Consider the following 23,816-nt stretch of genomic DNA (forward strand, 5'->3'; position numbering starts at 1 on the left):
TTAAATACGATAAAGATGAGAAAATCTAATCTAACAAATTCAAATACAGTATATATATATATCGAGTTAAAAGAACAATACCATGAAAGCCCCAGTGGTCTAATGGTTAGGGCAACTGCATATCAAGCAGACGGTCCGAGTTCGAGTCTCGGTTGGGGCGACTTTTTCTCATTCTCCCAGATTTCCTCATCTTTATCGTTTCAAATTAATTAATTAAATTTCACCGGGCGGTTTAGAATTAATGTTCTTTGCCTGATTTGTTTATATATATATATATATATATATAAATCCAAAGGCAAATTACTGAAAAAATGACAATGCTGTGGGTATCAGTGGCTGGATCTCAATGGAGATACAAAATAAAAGCGAAAAGCTAAATCAAAACGAGAAGTAAAACAGCCAGAAAGGTTAGCAGAGCTTTCGGGCAACACTAGCCCTTCATCATCATTTTAATATATATTACTATTTATAAAAGCTTTTCAGTTTAATTTTCTTTCATTGGTTATCCGCACTTGGCGGATAACCCCTTGTAATATTGTCAGTATTTTTTTCTTATCTTATTCTTCTTTCTTTCTATAAATTTTGTTCATAAAAATGTATAACTTTGTCAGAAGATGGAACTGTAACTGTAGATGTGCAAGAAGATGGAACTGTAACTGTAGATGTGCAAGAAGATGGAACTGTAACTGTAGATGTGCAAGAAGATGGAACTGTAACTGTAGATGTGCAAGAAGATGGAACTGTAACTGTAGATGTGCAAGAAGATGGAACTGTAACTGTAGATGTGCAAGAAGATGGAACTGTAACTGTAGATGTGCAAGAAGATGGAACTGTAACTGTAGATGTGCAAGAAGATGGAACTGTAACTGTAGATGTGCAAGAAGATGGAACTGTAACTGTAGATGTGCAAGAAGATGGAACTGTAACTGTAGATGTGCAAGAAGATGGAACTGTAACTGTAGATGTGCAAGAAGATGGAACTGTAACTGTAGATGTGCAAGAAGATGGAACTGTAACTGTAGATGTGCAAGAAGATGAAACTGTAACTGTAGATGTGCAAGAAACTTCATTATATGACGTTAGAGTAATGTGGCGTAACTTATGCGCGATTTTATGAAATTTGTTGGTTGCTCAGAAACTCTGAACAAAAATGTATTTTTCAATCAAACTTTAGGAAAATGTATTTCATAATATGGAGCAACTTTTGACATGATAAAATTGGTATGCTATGCAAGAAATTATGAGAGTATGCATTTTCAAAATTAATTTCAAATCAGGCCATTTTGAGCATTTTAAAATTTTTGCCGTTATTGTAAAAAAATGTTCAATTTTGGTTTTTCATACGATCTGTAGTAGATTTCATTTATTTTGATAAACTTTGATTGCAAATTAACGACGCATGTGCATGTAAGGGGGATTCTGGGTTTAAAATTGTTTTAAATATTGTTTATTTATTAAATAAAAAATACTATATAACAATATAGACATGTCAGAATGAAGAAGTAATAACGAGAAATTAAAAAAATTAAATTCCATATACATTTTAGGGTAAATTCATGGAAAGTCTGTTTTTCAGCAGCTTAGGGAAGCTTATTAATATTCATGAGATATTCACAAAATTATGTCATCAGTGGATTTCAAACTCGCGACGTCATATACGTTGTGTTTGTCAACTAATTTACATCTCTCTCTCCTGTCAAACGACGACTACCCGATCATTGTGAAATACATTTTTTGTAGATTTTCTAAGCTAGGCCTAAAGTGTAATAATAACAGTAGTAGCATATATTCATTTTAAACCTGGAACTCCCCCTTTAAACTTTAATAATCATGTGCTAAAAACTAGGTAATTTAATGCAAATTTGTGCATGGTGAGGGCAGGGCACCCTCGTCGGGGAAAGCTATGTTATGCATGCTGATTGACAGCGAAGTAAACAGTATGTGGTACGCATTTGTCTGCCGGTGTCTCTTTGTACGAATCATTCATGGCCCACGTTCGGCTCACTGTGGTATACGCGTCGACATATCTGGGCTATATCATAGTACATCCTCAGACCAAAATGTGTATTTTCCAGATTCCAGGCGAAGATCGGAAAGTCATTTGCAACTACGCATCGACGTACATTCTCAAATCTCACGGTTGAGCCACTATACTGATTTTAAAAGTAAAATAAAATTATCCTTAAATGTCTAAACTGTCAAAATTTGCAGGGGCTTTGCCCTCATACCCTTTGTTGGCCCCAACCAAAGACTGTTTGTTTCGCATTTCGCGAGAATACTGGCGCCACCACTGGCTGAACGTGCATTAGAGCACCATTAGTTATCACTTTTTTTGTTAGATACAGCTAAATCTAAATGTCCCCCTCCTTAGCCTCAGACAATTTTTCAAAAAAAGGGATGGTTACACACTGTTTAATAGGCTAGAGCAACTGTTTCCATCACATTTAATAACAAATGTTACATAATGTAAATTTAAATAAATCTGTATGGATCTTTTTCGACTAACTAAGTAACTAATAGTAAACTTTGATCGAAAAACGAAATGAACATTTGGTAATGCGGTACTCCGAAAATGCCTCGATAGTGCATGTGTTGTGTACTGTGTTTTGGTGGTCTGCTAACCTCTAGATACCCTATAACTCAATGTAATTTAGTATACAATGATTGCAGTAATCGCCGTGTCTATAACACAAATCAATATAACGTCAAATACGCCAAATTTCGGCCTTGTACATACAAGACATTTCATGTTTATTTAATACCTGTGAAATAATAAAAGAACACCATGTTTCTCGTTTATACTGCATACCATTATAATAAACATTCATACGGCAAAAAAAAAAGTTCACGATATTACACTCCACTCAGGGATGTAAATATACCCTGCTAACGCTTGCACACATGGACCAGGGTGGTAATTAACTGAAATGGAAAAGGGTATATTATTGGACAGTGATTATGTCAGCATTCACACAAGGAGTGAGCTAGACAATGTGATGCTGTTAGTAGGAGGAGTGTGTGTGTTTTGGGAAAAAATTGATATTTGTGGGTATTTTCCCAAGATTTTAAATCGCGTTTTCTTTTAAACTCTTGAATTCATAAATAGTAATTAAACTCTTAGCTCTTTCACTATGTAGGCATACACAACTATAATGCTAACCCTAGCTCTAGGCCTACTCTTCTTAATTAAAAAAACAGGTGCGTCGAATCCACGTCTAGCGACGGTCGCGGGTATGTTGAATCTCTTTTGTTTTTAGAATTAAGTGGGTTGGCTAGTCACTCTATTCACCCCCTAGATCTGCCACTGGCTACTTTAGGTAGTGCATTGTTTCTCTCTTTTTATCATAATTTACCATAAAACGTACATTTAAGAGCAGGCATGACCAGGTTTAATGTTTTGATATATATACATTATTTTTACAAAACGTCACAAATTGTAGGGAATGGGTTTTTAATAATGAAGTAACTCAACTAATCAATCATTTTGTAGCATACTTAACAGGGGCGGATCTAGGATTTTGATAAAGAGGGAGCCAATATGAGAAAAACAATCGTCTGGGGAGGTCCGGAAAATTTTTTTTCTAGACACCCGGAGATAGCATCTGAGGCGTTTTTGCCAGTCGATTCTTGTCATATAATTATCTGAATATAGTGGGTTTTATAGACCATATTTAATAGCCTATACGGAACTGTTTTTATTTTTCGCCTAAGCCTGTTTTCCCGTCACGAATTTTTACACATTTTTTACGCGATCGTTAATGGTTTCTTGGTTCTTTCGACGTTTCTGGGACACATGGATGTGAAGTTTTGCAAAGCCAAGGCCGGTCACGCGCAGACGGGCTCGTGTGAAAATTGAAAATGTTATGAGTTTTGATGCTTTAACCCAGCCGGCCTAGGACATGTTTTCGCTGATATCTTAATCTAGTTTGTACACTAAAGACAAAACATTAAATTTAATTGTTTTTATATTAAAATTTAGTTTTACACTTGTTATTTTGAAATATCAGACTTTAAAAGAGTAAAAAAAACATTGTCGCGTTGTAAAAAATCAAGAATTGTCACAAACAATGATGACGTAATTTATGAACTATTTGATTGGTCAGTCAGTTTTACCGATCGTAACGTTGAAATTGAACTCTGTTCAACTTTTAAAAAAATTGAAGATTTTAACGATTTTTAATGTTGATTTGTAGCCCCTTTTCCTGTAAAATCGTTGATAAAATCGTATGTAAATGGGTGCATAATATATATATTACAAAAGGGGGGGGGGGGGCCGGCCTGGCTTCCCCCCCCCCCCTAAATCCGCCCCCTGCTAAATACAAGGCTTTGCAAATCATGAAATCATGTCTACATTTACTCCTTTTAAAAATTATAACATTTTTTTGTCTATACGTAATAACCACTCAAGGATTGTCACTATACTGTAAGTATACTACTAATGACGTTGTATTAATTTATTACAAATTAGATTTTGTATTATATTTGCTGTAAAACACATGATATTGAATTCCTTGTATTTGTAAATTAAATTAATTGCCTTATCATATTAGTAAGTCTGTATACCAGAACACCCAGCCAGTCTAATATTTCTGTAGGATATCTATGAATTTCCGTATTTGTTTAGAAATAGAGTAATGTATGAAATGTTGTGTTTATGTTAGAAGCCAGTGCGATGCAAGGTACGTGTGTAAACAGTTAACCTTGCTTACAAATGCATAATCAATACAGTCAGTATTCAACAGAATACTCCAATTGCCTTGGAATTTAAATGAGCTTTCTTATTATTTACCATAATATTATAGAGTAGTGTATTGCTATACTAATTTTTTAGCTATTTAATTATTGTATTTTATGGTAAGGTTAAGAATCAGATGTATTAAGAAAGAGTATATTGTATGTAGCAATATCAAGCATTTTGCACATTTTCAACTGATTCTATTCTCTTGTTTTTTTCCATTCTTTTGTGCATGTTTAGATGATATTTTAGATTCTTGTAGAAATGTTTTATATTACAATATGTTATAACTATACAATGTGTTTTTTAAATAAAAATTATGTGTTTTCTTTCAATAACAAAATTGGTTATCATTATTTGCACCTTCACATATTTGGATAACTAGCAATTTACCCGCCCCAGGGCAGCTTTCAAAATTAGTTTTGAAAAGCCTTCTCAGTACATAATACCCAATGCCAGTATCTCCCTATAGTCACTAACCCCCACCCCTCTTCAATAACACCCCACACTCTTTTTTAAAAACAAATTCTTCCCAGGACAAATTCAATGTTAGGCCTGGTAGTATTTTTGAAATTAAATTTTTGTTTTTCATTAAGGTGAAAATAAAAGTACATTGTAAACTGTGTAAAATACATAGGTGTCATATTGGCTGATAATTAAAATATGTAATTTTGATACTCCTCTCACCATCCCATCCACAATTAACTAACCTTAACTCATCCCCTGGACAGTTCAAATTTTGTAACTTTTCCTAGTACAATTCACATACTGTACTTCATTACGCCAGTATTTCCGCTCCTCCTTCTCCCTCCCAACACACCCCAGATACTGGGTGATGTGTTAAACACAGTTCCAGTACAAATTATGTTAGCCATCACTTCCAACCCATAATTCCTCAGTGGCAGTTTTCAAATGTAGTTTAATACATTCCCAGTACAGTTTCGGTCATGGTGATAGGCCTGCATCCCCACCCCAAATTCCCAGCCCCTTCCAAGGGATAATTAAACAACAATTCTGATCAATTTACCCCTAGCCTAAGCAAAATCCTCACTATCCAGCTCTCACACCCAGGCAGATGATGTTCAAATATAGTTTAGAACTTTATCGGTACAATTGTGGTCATTTACCTCCGCCAAGGAGGTATATGTAATCGGTAGCGTGTGTTTGTTTGTTTGTTTGTTTGTTTGTTTGTTTGTTTGTTTGTTTGTTTGTTAGCAGGATTACTCAAAAAGTAATTACAAGATCTTTACCAAAATGAATAGACAAGGACCGTTCCATTAAATTTTGGGACCATTTGGGACCACAGTCCCAATTCTGGACCACTTTTTAGTATACTTGTTTAGACCTGCTACTGTTAAAAGATAGGACAGAATTTTTCAAAAGCCGGCGAGCAGTCTTAAAGTAACAAGTAAACTGAAATTGCATTTTCTCGAGAACTACTTTTCCAAAAAACTTCATTTTTGAACAAGAGGAAAGCGTTATAATTTGTGATTTGTAATTTTAAAACATAATTTGATTTAATGTGCACGTTTTTTGATGCGAGTAGTTTAAAAAACCTATTTCTTTTCAAATTCACTCGTTTGATTTTCGCGTTGCTGTTCTATTGTTAGTCAACTGAAGCTATTGTTAATTGAAAGGCTTGTTACATAACCATTACACCAAACTCGCATACACATGCTTGTAATGAAATTAGCCTAAATCACAAACAGCATTAAGACACACACAAATATATATATTTTTTTTACCAGAGAAATTTTATGTAGGAGAATTTTACAGTAGGCGGAGGTATGCCCTCTCGGAGTGGCTTTCTAGTTTTGATATACAACCCCTATGTGAGGTTATGTGCAGTAAAAAAAATGTGTATAACGAACAAACCCGCAGTCCGATGCCAGTATCTCCCTATACTCACCATACCAACCATAGGCATGGTTTAAGTACTTTGCAAACTGTGTAAATGAATAGGTGTCATATTGGCTGATGAATAAAATATCTAATTTGGATAATCTGAATTACCTCTTCCCCAGTCTATATTCTTTCTCCTCTCCCCATCCCACTACAATCACCAAACCTTAACTCCTCCATAGGCAGTTTAAATGTAGTAACTTTTCCCAGTACAATTCCAATTATGTTTGTATTTCTATTATCTCCACCCTTCCCCTTCCCAACACACCCCATTCTTGGTGAAGTGCATTACGAGTAGATACAAATGTAAGAAAATTAAACTTCCAACTTAGCATATTTAAATTACCATATGACGTATATGCAGCCAAATGTCTACACTAGGACTACTCTATAAACACTAGCATCCCATAGAGAAAAAAAAATAATGAAAAATTCTTTGCAATTTGTTTCATTACATAATTTACTAATTAAATTAATTAATTAGTACTCTCGCACGTAAAATTTATGATAAATGGCACCTGGAAATGACACTCTATATCTATCTGCCTACAGTAGTAAACAGCAGTATTTATCCCGCCTATTTTTTCCGCCGGTAACTAAGAATAACATTTTCTTTCAATGCGAACGTCAGAGGAAGTCCCCAACGAAGGTACTTTCAATATTAAAGCTAATATTATTCTAGCAATTAGGCTATAATCAATTAGTACAAATTAATTACTAGGCCTATTATCAATTGATACTTTTAAAAAGTTAGACAAAAAATGTGAAGCTGCTGCTATAAATTGTATTATTTTGAAATAAGTGCTAAATACGTCGGTAATTAAACCACACTTTCCAAAATTCATTTTCATTTATCCACTATACTCTACAACAGTGTTGCTTAAACCACACTCCAGAAAAGAAAATATGATCGAAATTTGCAGAAAGAAGCAATTAAACACTGTTATTTCAAAGTTCAAAACGTCTGCGGAAATTCTGCCCAATATTATGGACGTAGGGAAATGAAGATAAATATATGGTACTACGGAAATACTTAAATGATGGGGAATCCACGGCAACATGCAATATAGTACGGACAAATCAACAACCCATATGACAGGGTTTCCACGTACCTTCTCATGACGCACACAAGCAATCTAAACAGTCAGAAATTTATTCTGGGCATGTTCAGAAACATGTATAAACAATTTTTAAAATACGCTAACCGCCGCCGTTAAATATTGTGCGCGGTTCATTTTACGCTGCAGTCAGTCAATTTGCATACAGTATAGACTCTTCCAACCGTGGACTATAACGTTAATGGTTAATATATAAGATGAAATGGGATCTAAATTTTAATTTAGTGGCAGAAAAAAAACATTTAGTATGAAATTAAGGGTGTTAACAAGTTAGCAAGTTAGGGTTATTTTCAACATCCTATCTATACAATACAACACTCAATAATCATCTCCATCAGGAGGTCTGCTTTATTTTCGTAACAACACAAGGGCTCAGGCTCTGGGGAAAATGTTTTTTACTACAAAATAAAAACAATAGAAACAGAATTTGGCTATACTATATTTAAAAAAAAATGAATGCTGAGGTATGTTTTATTTACAGCAAATTTTGTCATAATTTTGTAGGGTTGAGATCGGAAATAGTTATGAAAACACGTGGGTAAGAGCACATGAATATGCAACGAGAAACAACCTGAACAACGCATTTTCGTTGTAACAATAATCATATTTATTATCTATGGGTCTGAACTCATATTTTTCTCTGCGGATTGTAATGTGACCTTGCTAGTAACATTGTACGCTAAAACGGTAATAATAGCATAATATAGGTAATAATAACAGTAATAATATCTAAAAGTTCTACACCACCTAAAAATCGGGAAAAAAACTTTTAAACAATAGTATACATGTATTAATTGTATTGAAAAAAGGATGCTAGCTCTGCATGCTCATGAAGTGTTTGTTGTGATGGCATATCAGACATGGTTGGCTGTCGTAATGGTAAATTTAACAATGTTTTAAGTTTATGAAAGTAGAAAGAGAACCATTGATTTATTGATATTGACGAAAATGCAGTTTTACTACACATGATGAAATCAAACTTGAATCATTGATGCAATGGTAAATGAAGTTTTCATTTAGCATGTAGTTATTTTTAAAGTAAACAATTCCATTTCGTCAACTGGCAACTTAATCAAGAGGTCAATCAAGAGGTCTCATGGTCACATGATGAATGTTTGATTTTTTTTTTCTTTTTAAGGTTATTGTTGAAAGCTTTTGATTTTTCATACATGGCATCATCACAAAATATGTTGTAGTATGGCTTCAGTACAGCCAATTGCGTATTTGTCCATTTGTTTTTTGTTATTTTCCACTGACTTTTATTCTCAATATGATTATCATTCATTTTCATGATCTCTGAATGTTAAATGATGACACACTGTACATGTTTAACAAAGTAATGCAAATTTGTGTAAAATTATGCCAACTTTTAATTCAGATCATCACAATAAAATACAATCTACTTATATTTTTACTTATTATGGAAGCTATTAAATAATGTGTTACAGTTGACTATTTATATATTTGAACTGACAATCGTTGCGTTCGTAAATAAAAAGTTACAAACTCACAAACTTAACTAAACAAATATGTAAAACAAGAAAAATATGCATTAACACACATGAACTCTTAAATACAATTAAAAATCACTGAAATTATAGAGCAGATTGCTCTTTGTAAAATGTATGGCTCCAACAAAATAACAATTTCAAACTTAAATTACAAGGGAAAAAACAAATATTAACTTATGTTTAGTATACAGATCTTAATCTAATATAAAGATTGAATATGTTTAATTTCTAAACTTTTTTTCCAAGCTCTCTTAGCATAAAGTTTACAAAATCTATCAAAAAATACAATTTTGCACATTATGCTTTAATGTATCTTTACAAAAACTATATTTCCTTCTTTGAAAAACATGGCATACTGCAAATTTACCTTACTTTGTACACTTTTAACTACTGTTGCAACGGCGCAGATCCGATTCAAATGTTGAGAGTGACAAACAAAAAAACCATTTTAGTTTACACACTATATACTGTGTACATAATAAAGGAAATCACAGTCTTCTTGGCAGAGCTCAGGGGACCGCAAGGCTGGCTCAAGTGAGTTCCTACTCTCGGACTAATTTTAGGCCGTTTTTCAGAGGAATGAAAATAACTCTTTGCCAAGTAGAGCGAGGTTTTCCCTAGTATTGAGATAAGTTTTGGTCGTTAGAGAAAAAATGTGTATCAGGATCAATATTAGTTGTAATTAGTTAGTAATTATCAGGATCGACTTAACGTACTTAAAAAAGAGAGAAAAAAAAAGAATCAAAATTGCAATTTAACATTTGGTTAAAATTAAGTCAACTGATATTGATAAAAAATATGATATGATGAATGAAAACAACAAAAAAATTGTTATTATTTTCCATTCAAAAAGTATATAAGTTATCTTGATGCTTGGCATTGTTTCCCTGGCTGACCACTTCCTCTTCTCTTCTGTCCACTTCCTCTTCTCTTCTGTCCACTTCATCTTCTTCATGCCTCTCATTCGTGATCCAGCCACTCTCACCAGTTTAATAATAAAAACATTGTCAAACAAAAGTTAATGATGAAAATAGAAGTAATAATTATGATTATCAAAATAATGATTGATAAATGAAATTAATATGATGAATAATATGAAGGAAAAAGAAGAGCGTCTTTTATGAATGTTGTTTTCAGTTATGAGTTTGTGTTAAGTAAGGAGTACTTAGCTGTTTGTTGATCATTCTTGATTTGGGCGGAAACTCAAAGATGGTTGAGGTCAGAATCTGATCTGATGACGATCTTTTTCTTGTTCTTATAGCAGACAGTGTACTGTACACTGTACTCAAAATAAGTCTGGTAAGATGTGAAATATATGCCAATTATGATAATTTCCCCAGTCAGAGTATGGACACTTGACAGAAATTGGTGGTCATAAGAAAAAAGATACTCAATAGAATTGATAATTTGTAAACGAAATGTATATACCTTTAGTTACTCCTATAATGATGTAAACAGTTTACAACAATTGGTACTAATCATAAGAACTTAAGATGCAAGTAATATAATTGTTAAAGAACAGTACTATACATGAATCCTATATACAGTATACAGTACATAAATATAGATATATAAATGTTACACCCCGTGTTACACACACAAGGGGCCTGTTTCTGCTGCATACAAAATAACCGGTTAAAATCGGTGTGAATAAATTAAAATCGGTGTGAATAAATTAACTCCATTTTCTTGGCAGCAGAAACAGGACACATTTGTGGTAACCGGTTAAAAGGCAGCGCAAAATAACCGGTTAAAAACACCAATTTAAATCGGTGTTAGAACGCCGTTTAACCGGTTATCGCTGAGCAATTCTTAGCTGCAACACGAAATAACGGTTATTTGATTGACAGTTGTGACCCCGGGTCAGATACCGTCGCATACGGTGCGTGTTTTCCTCGTGGTTTTGACAGTCGAACGAAGAAGTGAACATGTATGTGGATGAATGAAATCACAAGATATGTTATTCAGTTGTGGGGGGAGAGAAAGTACGGGGAAGGATGGCAGGCAATAGAAAAGAATCACAGATAATAAATAAGAGCATTTTTGCGAAAGTAAAAGAGGAATTTGGGGTGGAGTTCCGGGGACTACCCAAGCTAAGCAATTTGAGGCGTTAGTACACGCTCGCGAAGGGTATGGATGGTCCTATATTAAAACCAAAACGGAAACAAAAGGGACTCAGAATGTTGCAAATACCTACCAAACGATAGTAGATAATGGTTAATTAATTATGAAAACCCAAATTTTATAGCAAAAATCATCCGAATTTATGTTATAAACGATGAATTTAGCAACAAAAACTTAATCCAAACGAGCGTATTTATGGCACGCCCTTAGTGCCTTTAATAGGAGAACAATGAACAATCTTAATTTGATCGTTTTATATAATTTTTTTAGAAAAACATCACATCGACCGAAAACAAAGGTTATGAGAGCCTTTGATAATATATTAAATATGATTTTATTAAGCATAGAAATGTGTTATTATTTATGTTAGTACATAAATATACGAAACAATGTTTAATACTCATTATTCTATTAAAGGCACTATGTGCGTGCGATATTCTATGACTTGGATACTCGTTTGATTTAAGTTTTTGTGGCTAAACTCGTTGTTTTTAACATAAATTCGGACGATTTTTGCTATAAAAGTTAGGGTTTCATAATTAATTAACAATTATCTACTCTCGTTTGGTAGGTATTCTAAGTCTCGTTTTTGTTTCCGTTTGGTTTTTTGTAGGACCGCGCTCGCAAGACAACAGTCGTTCACGTGGGAAGGGCCGTATCATCATCGCCTTTGTTGAGGAATTTTAGGCTAGATAAAAATTATCCTAGGCGATCGGGCGCTGCACGACCCTCCCCATGTTATTGAAGGCGCCATGAGAATTAATTTTATTAGCGATCAGTAAGTAGGCTTTACAAAAAACAAAACTTGTAGACCTGTAGACAACATTTTATTATTTTAACATGTTTGAGATGTTCGGCGATATACACACGTGTGTATTGACGACCGACGTCGATGTAAACAAACAGCCAACTTACTACTTCCGTCTGAGTGTATTGCATTTTGGGTAATGATGACGTTTTGCTCGACGACCACCCATAGATTTAACCGGTTATTTCGGAGCACAAATTGAGCAGAAACGCGGTCTTGTTATTGTTATCTATTTTTAATCTATTTTAAAATAACCGGTTAAATTGCGTTATGCAGCAGAAACAGACCCAAGGAAACCATCAATATGAGGTCATCAATCACTGAAACAGTTTCTAAAAGTGACTGTACCAAGAGACCAAAAGCATAGTTTATCAACTGACGTGACATAGTGGGTGACAGTGAGCAGTGCTTTCAACATTTGTATATATCATGAAAACAGCATCAGCACAAAAATGGAACAATATCGTCATAGCGAGAATTAATGTTATCAAATCTACGTTTAGATACAATAAGAAAATTTTAGAAAATTACACCTCGATGGCAACAAATATACATATAACAAATTCTGGAGTTTTCCGTTAAAAAAGTGAGTGGACCATCCGCCCTAAAAAAAAGATAGACTAGGCAGGGGATATGTCCCTCTTGTCCTCAGCAACCACTCCCCCCCCCCCAAGTATCTGCGCCATTAGCATCTTGATCTTGGTATTACAGTACTTGCCATTTGATTGATTAATCTCATAAAAGATGTTCTATTCAATAGGTTGAATTCATTGCAAAAATCTCATATAAACAATGTGACACCACAAACCAAAGTGTAGAGTGCACCACTGTTTGGCATGGCATTATTTGTAGACCTTAATTATCCCATACACATATTAAACAAATTCAAACTAAATAATGTTGAAATTTTGAATGTTTATAATTTGAATGGCACCTGTACCTGAGGTGTGTTATAATCAATCATATGCATACATTCATTACCAATACAGATTTATCACATTCAGATACTCACTATATCCCATGCATAAATGCATACAAATAGTCAGTATTATTACAAAATAGATTCTTGTCATTTGATTGGAGGATTGTGAGTCACATGATATTCAATAACAATCCATTGAACACCACGTCATAATATTAATACTAATAATAAAACTTTATTTAATCACGGAATATCATCAATAAAATTGGAATTTCAAACATGAATAATGATATGATATGAGTGATAAACACTTGTTTTATAATTTAATCTAAATTTTAACATACTATATACAGGTTAAACCAATCTACAACAAATTACAAAAATGATTAAGTAATTAAAAACAGAAAGAAGGAAAAAGAAAATATGATCTCTGGTGCGTGTGCATATAATTGAGGGACTAGTGCTCAGCGGGGGCTAAATTCCTCGAATTGAAACCCCCGGAAGCAACGCGTTCTAGCGTCATTTGAGGCCATTTTAATCAGATTTAGGGTAGCAACTTTTTCCATTTTTTATAATAGAAAATTAAAATACTGCATGAAAAACACATTGCACTATGTCTGATGCGATGACTGTGTCAATTCAATTCTTTCAATTTTAAAAATGGAGTAACCTTTAAAGTTCAAAATATGCCTAGGCCTATATATTTATCGGGTAAATTGTAGCATAGAAAATATATGCGAACGTAAAACGTACCCACGGGCCAAGAAGTACATTGTTAGTCTTTTTGTTTCGTTCTGTTGAGTGTAATGTTTTTGATAAAAGGAGAAAATAAAAGTTTTTGAAAAAAAAAAAAAAAAAACATTGTTAGTCGCAGAGGCGTAGGCTGGTGTCTGGGGCTGCAAAAATTGTAAATGCGCGCTTTTGACTGAACATTTTTGAAAAATAGACCTGCTAGGTCCCCGGAAAATGCACTTATTGTACTTTGAACCCGGGGGGGGGGGGGGTCACTTGTATATAAACCAAACGGGGGGTGGCAGCAGCCACTTCAAGACATGAGGCACTTGCGCTACCTGTTTTACTGAAAAATACTACGGACTTGAACTACCATTTATTTATTACCAAAATCCAGTGTTCTCTAAAAAGACGGCAGAAACAAGGCCACGCCAGAGAGGGCGCAATATTTGTACTGGTTCCCACAGCATGATCTGCGCATGGCCAAAGAGACCGTTCATGGAAAAATCACAAACGTGTTTTGAAAGTTTATCGCGCATCGGCCGCGGGGTGCATACAGTTGAATGATTTTGTCCTAGGCTGGATGTTTCATGTTCTTCTGCTGATGTGAAAACTCTAGGCCTATTCAAAGGTATTTAGCGATAGGCCCCGCGATGGGCTTATAGCATCCAGTATGCTAAAATACCTGCAAAATTTGGCAATAAATCGTGACATTTTGACACGGGTGGGCAGGCTATGGACTTAAACTACTAATTTCACCCTGTCATTTCCCACACTTGTGCTACCAACTCTTCATATTTTCCCACACTTGTGCTACCAGGCCCTCGAAAATATACCCGTAAATGCGGCACCTCCCCGTATGGAAATATTTAAGAGTGACCCCCCCGGGACTTTGAAATATGAAATGAAATTTATAAGTACCCATGAGCAGCTCTATGGTTGGGGCTGAGCTATTTGTAAGGAAGTGAGTAAGTGGATATACAATATAATCTTTTACTAAGATAGGCTGGAAGCATATATCTTGTTCTGGACAATGCTTTGTTAATGTGAATATAATGTAAAATCCGGTGCTGCTTTAGGTGCTTTGGATCATAATAACACAATATGCATGATGCCAATATACAGGCAATACTTTAAACAATTCAAGCCACCTGTAAATTATATATAAATCATACTGTAAAATTATAGAAACATTGCTCATACTCGGAACATGATCTCTTGATAGCGTCGAGCATAGCTCATTGGCGAAAATTGAGAGAATGTATATGTTGGGTGAAAATCTGTGATCCAATACCATATATGTATGGCTCTGTGGTCTAGTTGTATGGTACTCGCCCTATAAGCGAGAGGTCGTCAGTTCGAATCCCGCCAGAGACATTTTTTTCATACAACTAAAAATACGGAGCTTTCGCCAGTGAGATATGCTCGACGCGATTATAAAATGGTGGAGATATTTAGAGCTTAACAGTAGGCCAAACAAAAATATATATATTTTGTTGGCCACGTTTTGGGTAAATCACATAAATGGGTAGGTTGGGTCAGTGGCGTATCCAGGATTTTGAAGTTAGGGAGGCCGGAAATTGCCAATTTGCCGACAAAATTAATGTCATTACCTGTACATAGGCCTAGGCCTACACCTGATCAATATATGTTCTAGGATTGCATAGTCATGTTGTCTTATAGGGATAACGATGCAAAATTAAAACCAAATTAAACATTATCTGTTAGTATGTTGCATTAATATTACAATAAAGAAAGAATTACGAAAATCTGACTTGTAGTTTTCTAAATATAGGGTCTAAAACATCGCCGAAAATGATTGTTTTTAGCCACGAAAGAAGTAAAACAATTTGCGGTCACAGTCGACAATTCTATTAACTATGCCATTTTTGGTTTAAAATAATTACATATAATTACGTTTTTTATTTTTTTAGTAATTTATTTTATTTATCACCATTGGAAATATTAATAAAACATGTTCATTGCTATAACTTTGTGTAGTAACGATCAGAGAGACCATGTGAATTTATTGTACACGTATGAGAGAAAACATTCCGCTGTGAGTGATTCGCATCGACCAATCAAATCAGCCAGAATCCAAATCACGGGAAAGCTCAGCTTTGATTGGCTTACGATGACATCATATCACAAAATGGTGGTTTTGTAGTTGAGCCTCACGGAATATTCTGTTCCAAAAATGAAATACATGGATATTTGTTATGGTATGTGTGCTTTTTCTTTAAAAAATTTGAATAATAAAGGCCTCATATCGAGAGAAAACCGGGCTTTTTGGCACTTATAATAAATATATCTTATCTGGGCCCACTTCCCCCCCCCCCCCCCCAGCTGATCGATCACGCAAATAAACAACATGCTTTGAGGGTTGCTCATATTCTCACGAGTTGACCAAGCTCAAAATGTTGTCATAGTAATTGCTATTTGTGTTGTAGCTAAAAACTGCTCCGCGATAATCGGTTATTTGGCGTTAAAACATGCAATCAATTGACTGTTTTAATCGGTTATTTTTTAATCTGTTCAGTCATTTTCTGCAGTTTTTGCTGCGCAAAAATAATCGGCTAATAACCGATTATTTCTACTCAGCAGAAACAGGCCCTATGATACTTTCATACATTCTTTAGTTTCGAAGGAAAAGGGTCATAGGGATCCTGAATCCACCTCTTTATTACAGTAAATATGTGAATGTAATTGTTTGAAATTCAGATTCAGATTCGATTTATTAAGTCATTTCATACATAGTTTAATGATAATTGTTTTCTTGGCAGAAAAACACAAGCAAAACAATACACACATAATATTTACATTCAACTTGGAACTAACAACAACAACAACTGATATTGTTGAGAATATGAGATTCATCAGCTTAAATACTATTTAATTTAGATATCATTCCATCATTACACATTAATGTGATACCTTTAATTTCGACACCAGTAATTTTGCTTGCATTCCTAACTATTTTGTTTAACAATTACTCAAATTTTTTGTTAGACCATTTACTCAAGTTAACACAGCAAAAGCTTAAAACAGATTGAATAACACTTTGATAAAAAAGAAATAAAGAATCACGGCCTATATTATATTGTTTCAACTTCTATAAGGAATACAGTCGCCTAAAGAGGCCTAAAAAAGTGGCCCTTTTTGCCTTTTATTTGGAGGGGAATGCGACCACAAGCGTAGACCATTTTCCGTTGGGGAAATCAGTTTATTTCCAAGATGTATAAAATGCGTGCGTACTATCTGGACTTCGATGTACGATGAGAAGTTCATGACATACAGGACATTGGAAATGTAATAACTTAGCTATAATAAGATGTTGGCTAAACGAAAATGGCATGTTTTTAGTAATGTAGGCCTACAGTAGGCCTAAAGCCCCCGTAGCCCCCCCACTGGCGCCACCACTTTCACTAACATATATTGAAAATAAAAGTGGGGATAACTTCTACAGTAACAAAATTGCTTATCCATGAACATAAATAAGGATTTACATTCATTAATGTCATCAGCTTCCTCAATAGTACACTTGGCCAAATAGTATTGAAAGCGGAACTGTAGTCAATAAACAATGATCTTACATAACACTTTGTCTTATCTAAGTGCTCATAAATTGGTTGTAAGAGAGTATCCAAAGTAGTATCCTCTACACTTCGGAACAATAAGCAAATTGGTATGTCCGCTTGATACTTCACACATCACATGACCATTTTGAGGATCGTAAATGTTATATATTGTGAGATAACGACTGGGAAATTTCCCCGTATTTCTCTTGTTCCCATCATTCATATGATCCTGTGAAATCTCAAGTTCAAAATGAGTGTTGACAAAGTGCGAGGCAGCGAGGCATGCGAGGCATGCCAAATATTTGTGCGAGGCATCATTTTATCATTTCCAAAAGTGCGAGGCATATAGTTTACAATTTCAAAAAGGTGCGAGGCATATCTTAACATGCTATTATGCTATATTATAGGCCTAATAATCAATCGATACAAGCGTATCTAAATAGATTCGTGTATACACTCATCATGTTGTTTATTTTTAGGTAACGATTGTTTTTTCAATCAAGTCATATCGTGTCAAATGTTACTTTTACAAAAGTGCCCAAACTACAGTTAAAAAATCTGAACGACAGTCTTCAACTTTCGATAAACAATAATTGTTATAGCGACACACATCAAATGACTGCAATGTTTGTTGGCATTTCGAGCGTGTTCACTCACATGTCTCTCGAACATAGCAGAGTAAAAATAATATTTTGTCACACCCCTGCGCCTAGATCCGGTAGACCCAAGAGATGGAAAATCCCTCTTTACTATTTAGCAGGTAGCGGAATGATTCAGCCCTCAGCTCAGAGGATTGTGGTGCATTCCCCTCCTATAGCACGTGGTTTCAGCAGCAACGCACAGACTTCTCTCTGAGCGGCGTGCCAAAGACATTTTTGACATTCCATTCTCTAGGAACAACACGTGTACCTCTTTCGCAAATAAGGTGAACAGCGATTGCCAGGACAAGTTCAATAACTGGCGGTGAATAAAAGGTAACTGATATGGCGATCCAATAACATGCCGCAAAGAAAAAAATTGAGCGTGGAGCGCGTGTGAAAAAAGTCTTACGTCCGACAATTGTAATACTAGGCCTAAAATTAAACTTTAGCTAAGGCCCTGTTCAGACCCATGGCGTTAGACCGTTTTAGCTAAAAGAATGTGTGTCTGAACAGTTGGGGATTAGCGTACAACGCGTCGTACAACGGTTGTAGCGTTGTAGTGGAAAACGGTTGATAGTACCGTTTTAGCGTACGACGCTACTGTAAGTCAACGTTGTATCCAATCAGAACGTTTCCTGTTATGACGCCAAACAAGGTTTGACCTAGGCTGACATCTTGTATCGTCAATGTGTGAGATGGATTTCAATAACAAAAAGGCCAGAATAAATAAGGCCTAACTACACTACAAATACAACTGTTACAAAGGCTACAAACTATTATCAACTGATTACCATTATATTTTCTAACAAATGACATAAATACATGCACCTTGTATTTAAACATAGGGACTACGATCCCATCCGCTTTTAGGCCTAGCTAGGCCTCCTAGAGCAATTCACGCATTTCATTCAAGCTAAAAACTAGCGTGGGACATCAAGTCACTCATTCATACAAGGTAGACTAGACTGGACAAGTTTAATGCTGAAAACCCCCTAACTCCTAAAAAAATCAGTAAACAAACAAGGGGAGCTGTGTCCCTTTTATTAGCAAGTTAAGGGTTATTTTCAACCGACTGGACCAAAGAATATATATCTTTGACTGGACTGGATAGACTAATCACAATCATTTTTTTCTTCATCATTACGAGGCCTGCTTTATTTTCGTAACACAAGAGCCTGGGGAAAATGTTTTTTACTACAAAATAAAAACAATAGAAACAGAAATTTGGCTTTACTATATTTTTCTTAAATAAATGTTGAGGTATGTTTTATTTACGGCAAATTTTGTCATAATTGTAGGGCTGAGATCTAGGCCTATATACAGTAGAAATAATGATGAAAACACGTGGGTAAGAGCACATGAATATGCAACTAGAAACAACCTGGATGACGTACTTCCGTTGTAACGATAATCGTACGCTATGGGTCTGAACACTTTGTTTTTTTCTCTGCGGTTTGTAACGTGACCTTGATAGTAACGTTGTACGCTAAAACGGTCTAACGCCATGGGTCTGAACATGGCCTAATATGCTTAGCCCTAACCTAGATAAGAGGCCTATGTAGAAAATAATTTAATCAATTTTGATATAATAATAATTGGTGTAATATTTAATAATGATACACTATTCCTGTTTTAGTAAGCTAGGTATATTACGAACGATTTTTATTTATTGTTGTCCATGTACGTACTAATAAACCTGGCGCTAGTTTCCTTCGCTTGTATTTTTACTCCAAATTTGATAATAACTAACTTTATCGTGTGAATACCACACCTTAGAAGTATACCTCATGAGTACTTTAATGAAAGAATCACATAAAAAGTAACAAATAAATCCTTAAATTAATGATTTTACAGGCGTGTTTCTCGCACACTGTTCGCGAATTTCACTTATTCAATGTTCAATATTTTTGTTTCTATGGAGCGCCAAAAGAGCAACGATAATAGAGGACTAAAACTCAGTGGAATGCGTCAATTTCTCATGCATTTATTGGTGAAAAACACGTTTTATTTCAATATATTTGTTAATTTGTCAATAAAAATGCTGTAATATGTTACTGCTGATACTGTTCTGTTTTCAAAGAATAATAATCGATCCTAAATCAACATCACTACCTAGTCTAGACCTAGGACATCCTACTAAGGATATAATGATAAATTTTTCTATTTTATTCTTTAGAAGGTTACCGAAACCGTGTACATTATCAACAGTACACCGGTGAACAGTAACATTTTTCCTTACTGACAGTGACAAAATCTATTGAAATTGTACTTGATTTTCACCAAATAATGCGTTAAATATAAATGGATTCCACAGAGTTTTTAGCCCTCTAATTAATTTTGCTCTTTTGGCGTTCCATAGAAACCAAAATATTGAACATTGAGTGTGCGAAATGCGAGAAAAACAACATCTGTAAAATCACCAATTTAATGGATTTATTGTTACTTTTATGTGATTTTTCTTCATTAAAGTAGGCCTACTAATTCTAAGCTGTGGTATTCAGGATAAAGTTGGTTAAAATACAAGGCAGGTGCAAAAGGAAACTAGCCTAGCGGGCCTAGGCCTAGGCTACTTCAATTTCGGTGATTTCCTGCCTTGCAATTTTGAGAAATGATAAAATGATGCCTCGCATTTTTTGATGATGGTAAAACGATGCCTCGCATAAATTTCTGACTTGCCTCGCATGCCTTCCCTGCCTCGCGTGCCTCGCTGCCTCGCACTTTGTTACTACCCGTTCAAAATCTCAAATCTAAATCTCAAGTTCAAAAAAGTGAGGGTAGGAATGTTATATGAATGATGTGAAACTATCAAACACATAGTACAGAACAGATAGTCTCCAAGACCAGCCCCAAGATGGTCTTGGACTGCTAATTGCATTTATACCTTTAAAATATAGGTATGATTTAGTAATTGTTTGTTGGGAAGAAAAATATAGGGCTAATTAAGTTATGCAGGTGATCAATGTACCCTAAAAATGTCTACACCTAAACTTTAGCAGTTACATGTTTTCAAAGATCAAGCCTGGGATATCCCTTGCACAACACATGCATTATAGCACCAGATGCATACATTTTGACATAAGCATTGCTAATTAAATTCTGTAAGCTGAAGACATGAAGTTTAGTTTATTTCGGTGATACCGTTTTTAGTTCCTAACCTTTTTTCCACACACCTTGATTTTTTTGTTTTTGCATCCCCTACCTAATCTAAGGCAAACTAGGTTTTTTCTGTAATGTGACTCTAATTTCCATAAAAATTATATTGTGTTTGTGCCCTTACTTTGCTTGTAATCTTTTATGCAATCTGATTACATATCTGCAATGACAAAACAATGATAAATGACAATATATATTTTTATTGTTATGTATTTTTTTTATTTTAATAAGGACTATCATAATCATAACCTACCATTGCCATTTATTCGAGGAAAAAAATAAACGCAACAAGATGTTCATTCTAACAAACTCCTATGGGAGGCAAATTACAGTATAGTAAATTTTCACAAAATATGGAGACATATTCGAAAATACTAATGAAATTATCAGGAAATTGACTATCAACGTTGTGTTGCATGCCTGGACGTGCTGCAATCCAATTGATAATTTTCTTCCCTCCAATCAGCTGCATTTGACATTGTCATCGACCTCACAATTCTATATCTTATCAGTTATACAGAGTCTTGTTTTGCAATTGTGAACAATAAAAAGACATGTTTTCTGTTAAAAATTTAGATTTTACTTTTTCATTTTCAATATTCATTAACCAGAAATTAATTTATGAAACCGATTTTCAGAAATATTAATGAATACATTTCCAGGAAATTCTGAATACCTCCTCTATTCTATGTTTTTCTATTTATTAAATACCTTATGGCTGTTGAATAAATTATTGTGCAATTAATGTAAGTAATTCTTTGGCCCAAGTACCATTATAAGCCTATTATTGTCATCATTATCATTTATTAAATAAGATCAAGTCTAATGTTTGCCTTTAGCTTGTGCCTGTTTATAATCTATACATTCATTCAACCATGGAGGAACTCTGATATATTAACTCACACACAATTATTTTTATATAGATATTTGGATACAAGAAATTGATTTGATATCAATAGTCTATGATTATAATAATAATGCGTATTGTATGAGTTGATTATTAAGGGGGATATTAATTACTAAGGAAAAGTTGTAACCTATTTTTTTAGCCTATTTATTATTATAAATTTCCTTTTGTTTTGATGATTTAATTGAACAAAATGTGACTGTTACTATATACTGTATTAACTGAAATAATGTATAAATTTCATTATACATTATCTATTTATTGTTGGTACAGTTTGTTTTTCGTGTACTTCCGAGAACCTACCCAGAATCCTTTGAGAGCTTCATTGAGTTTTTCAGCTGAGTGAAAATGTTATAGAGAACACATCAGAAGAATCATCATTTTTCTCATTGTGTTTTTCTATGTGCTAGATGTTTATTGCTTGTATATTCCAGCAAAACCCTTTTGCTGGGTCTAGCTATCGCGACTGTTCCCAAGGAATATACAGCCTTATATTTCGTGGAATGATAAAAATACAATAACATGTTCAATATTACCTGTCTGATCTGTTTGAACAAGTAATAGAATTATCTTTCGTATAAATTGACCAATCAGATTACAGAATTCATGTACACTAATGACAGATATTATAATAACAACTAATTAAGTAGGTCAAGTGTTATAACGATAGTAAAAGCCAGTTACTTATTCGCCGTAGAGGACGAAGATGCAAACAAGTTTGCGGAACTGGGGTGGCAAATGGTAAAGTAGGCCAAGGGTCATCGATCTGTAACAAAATATTTTAAAAATATTAAGTAGGTCAAGTGTTATAACATTTGTAAAAGCTAGTTACTTATTCGGAAGAAGTAGAGGAGGTCAAGGCTAACTAACATTTGATGCAATAACAACTCAATTAGACAGTTATTACATATTAAAATCTGTTTTTTTTTAAAAATATTTGTGACTGTCCCTTTAATTGAATTTGAATAAGGAACAAGGAACTAGGAACTAGTTTAACCAACTTCACAGACATTGGTTATCCCAGATTCTGTTAAATTACATCAAAATAAATATTATTGAAACTTTAAAGCGCAAACTACAAAGAGGTCAATTTTGTATTTAATGAATCACTGGTATTATTCCGACAGACCATTGAGATTTCCTTGTAACAAGCATTGTTGTTAAAAATCAATTTTTTAAAGGTACATTGATGTCGCACAATAGAGTTATTAAAGCACTAGTTCAATTCTAAAGCTCACTTTTATCTTGTTAAACTGTAGTAAATCAATAGTTTATAGATGGACAATGCATTCTGTGATGTATAACTAAGGTTTTAATGTTTAAAATGATGATGAAAAACAAATTTGAATGATCAACAAACAATGAAGTCTAGTTTGTTCTAGCGCAAGTAGTATTGAGTGTATTCATTTGTATTTACTGTATGGCAATATTTTTTAAACAGAAAACAATATTTATATACCGTACATAATCCTTGTTATATGAATTTTATCTGACATTCTAATTATTTAAATTCAATTTACAACTTACACCTATGATTCTGAATTACTATGATAAATTTATGTGTAAAATTCATGGAAACAGGAAAAATAAGCAAAGATGATTGTTACTTGTACTGCTTGACATAGTCAAGGAAAATGAGTATTTTATCTTCTCGTATTCAATTCTCAATTTGTCCCTATTTCTAA

General features: G+C 34.2%; 1 long non-coding RNA gene across 3 annotated transcripts in view; it reads left to right on the top strand.

Annotated features, from left to right (window-relative positions):
- LOC140043656 (uncharacterized) overlaps positions 1–23,816 on the top strand; it is a 245,969-nt gene that overhangs the window by 26,489 nt on the left and 195,664 nt on the right. The window lies entirely within an intron of this gene.

Source organism: Antedon mediterranea, chromosome 3 (assembly GCF_964355755.1).
Source record: "Antedon mediterranea chromosome 3, ecAntMedi1.1, whole genome shotgun sequence".
Taxonomy (NCBI): Eukaryota; Metazoa; Echinodermata; class Crinoidea; order Comatulida; family Antedonidae; genus Antedon; species Antedon mediterranea.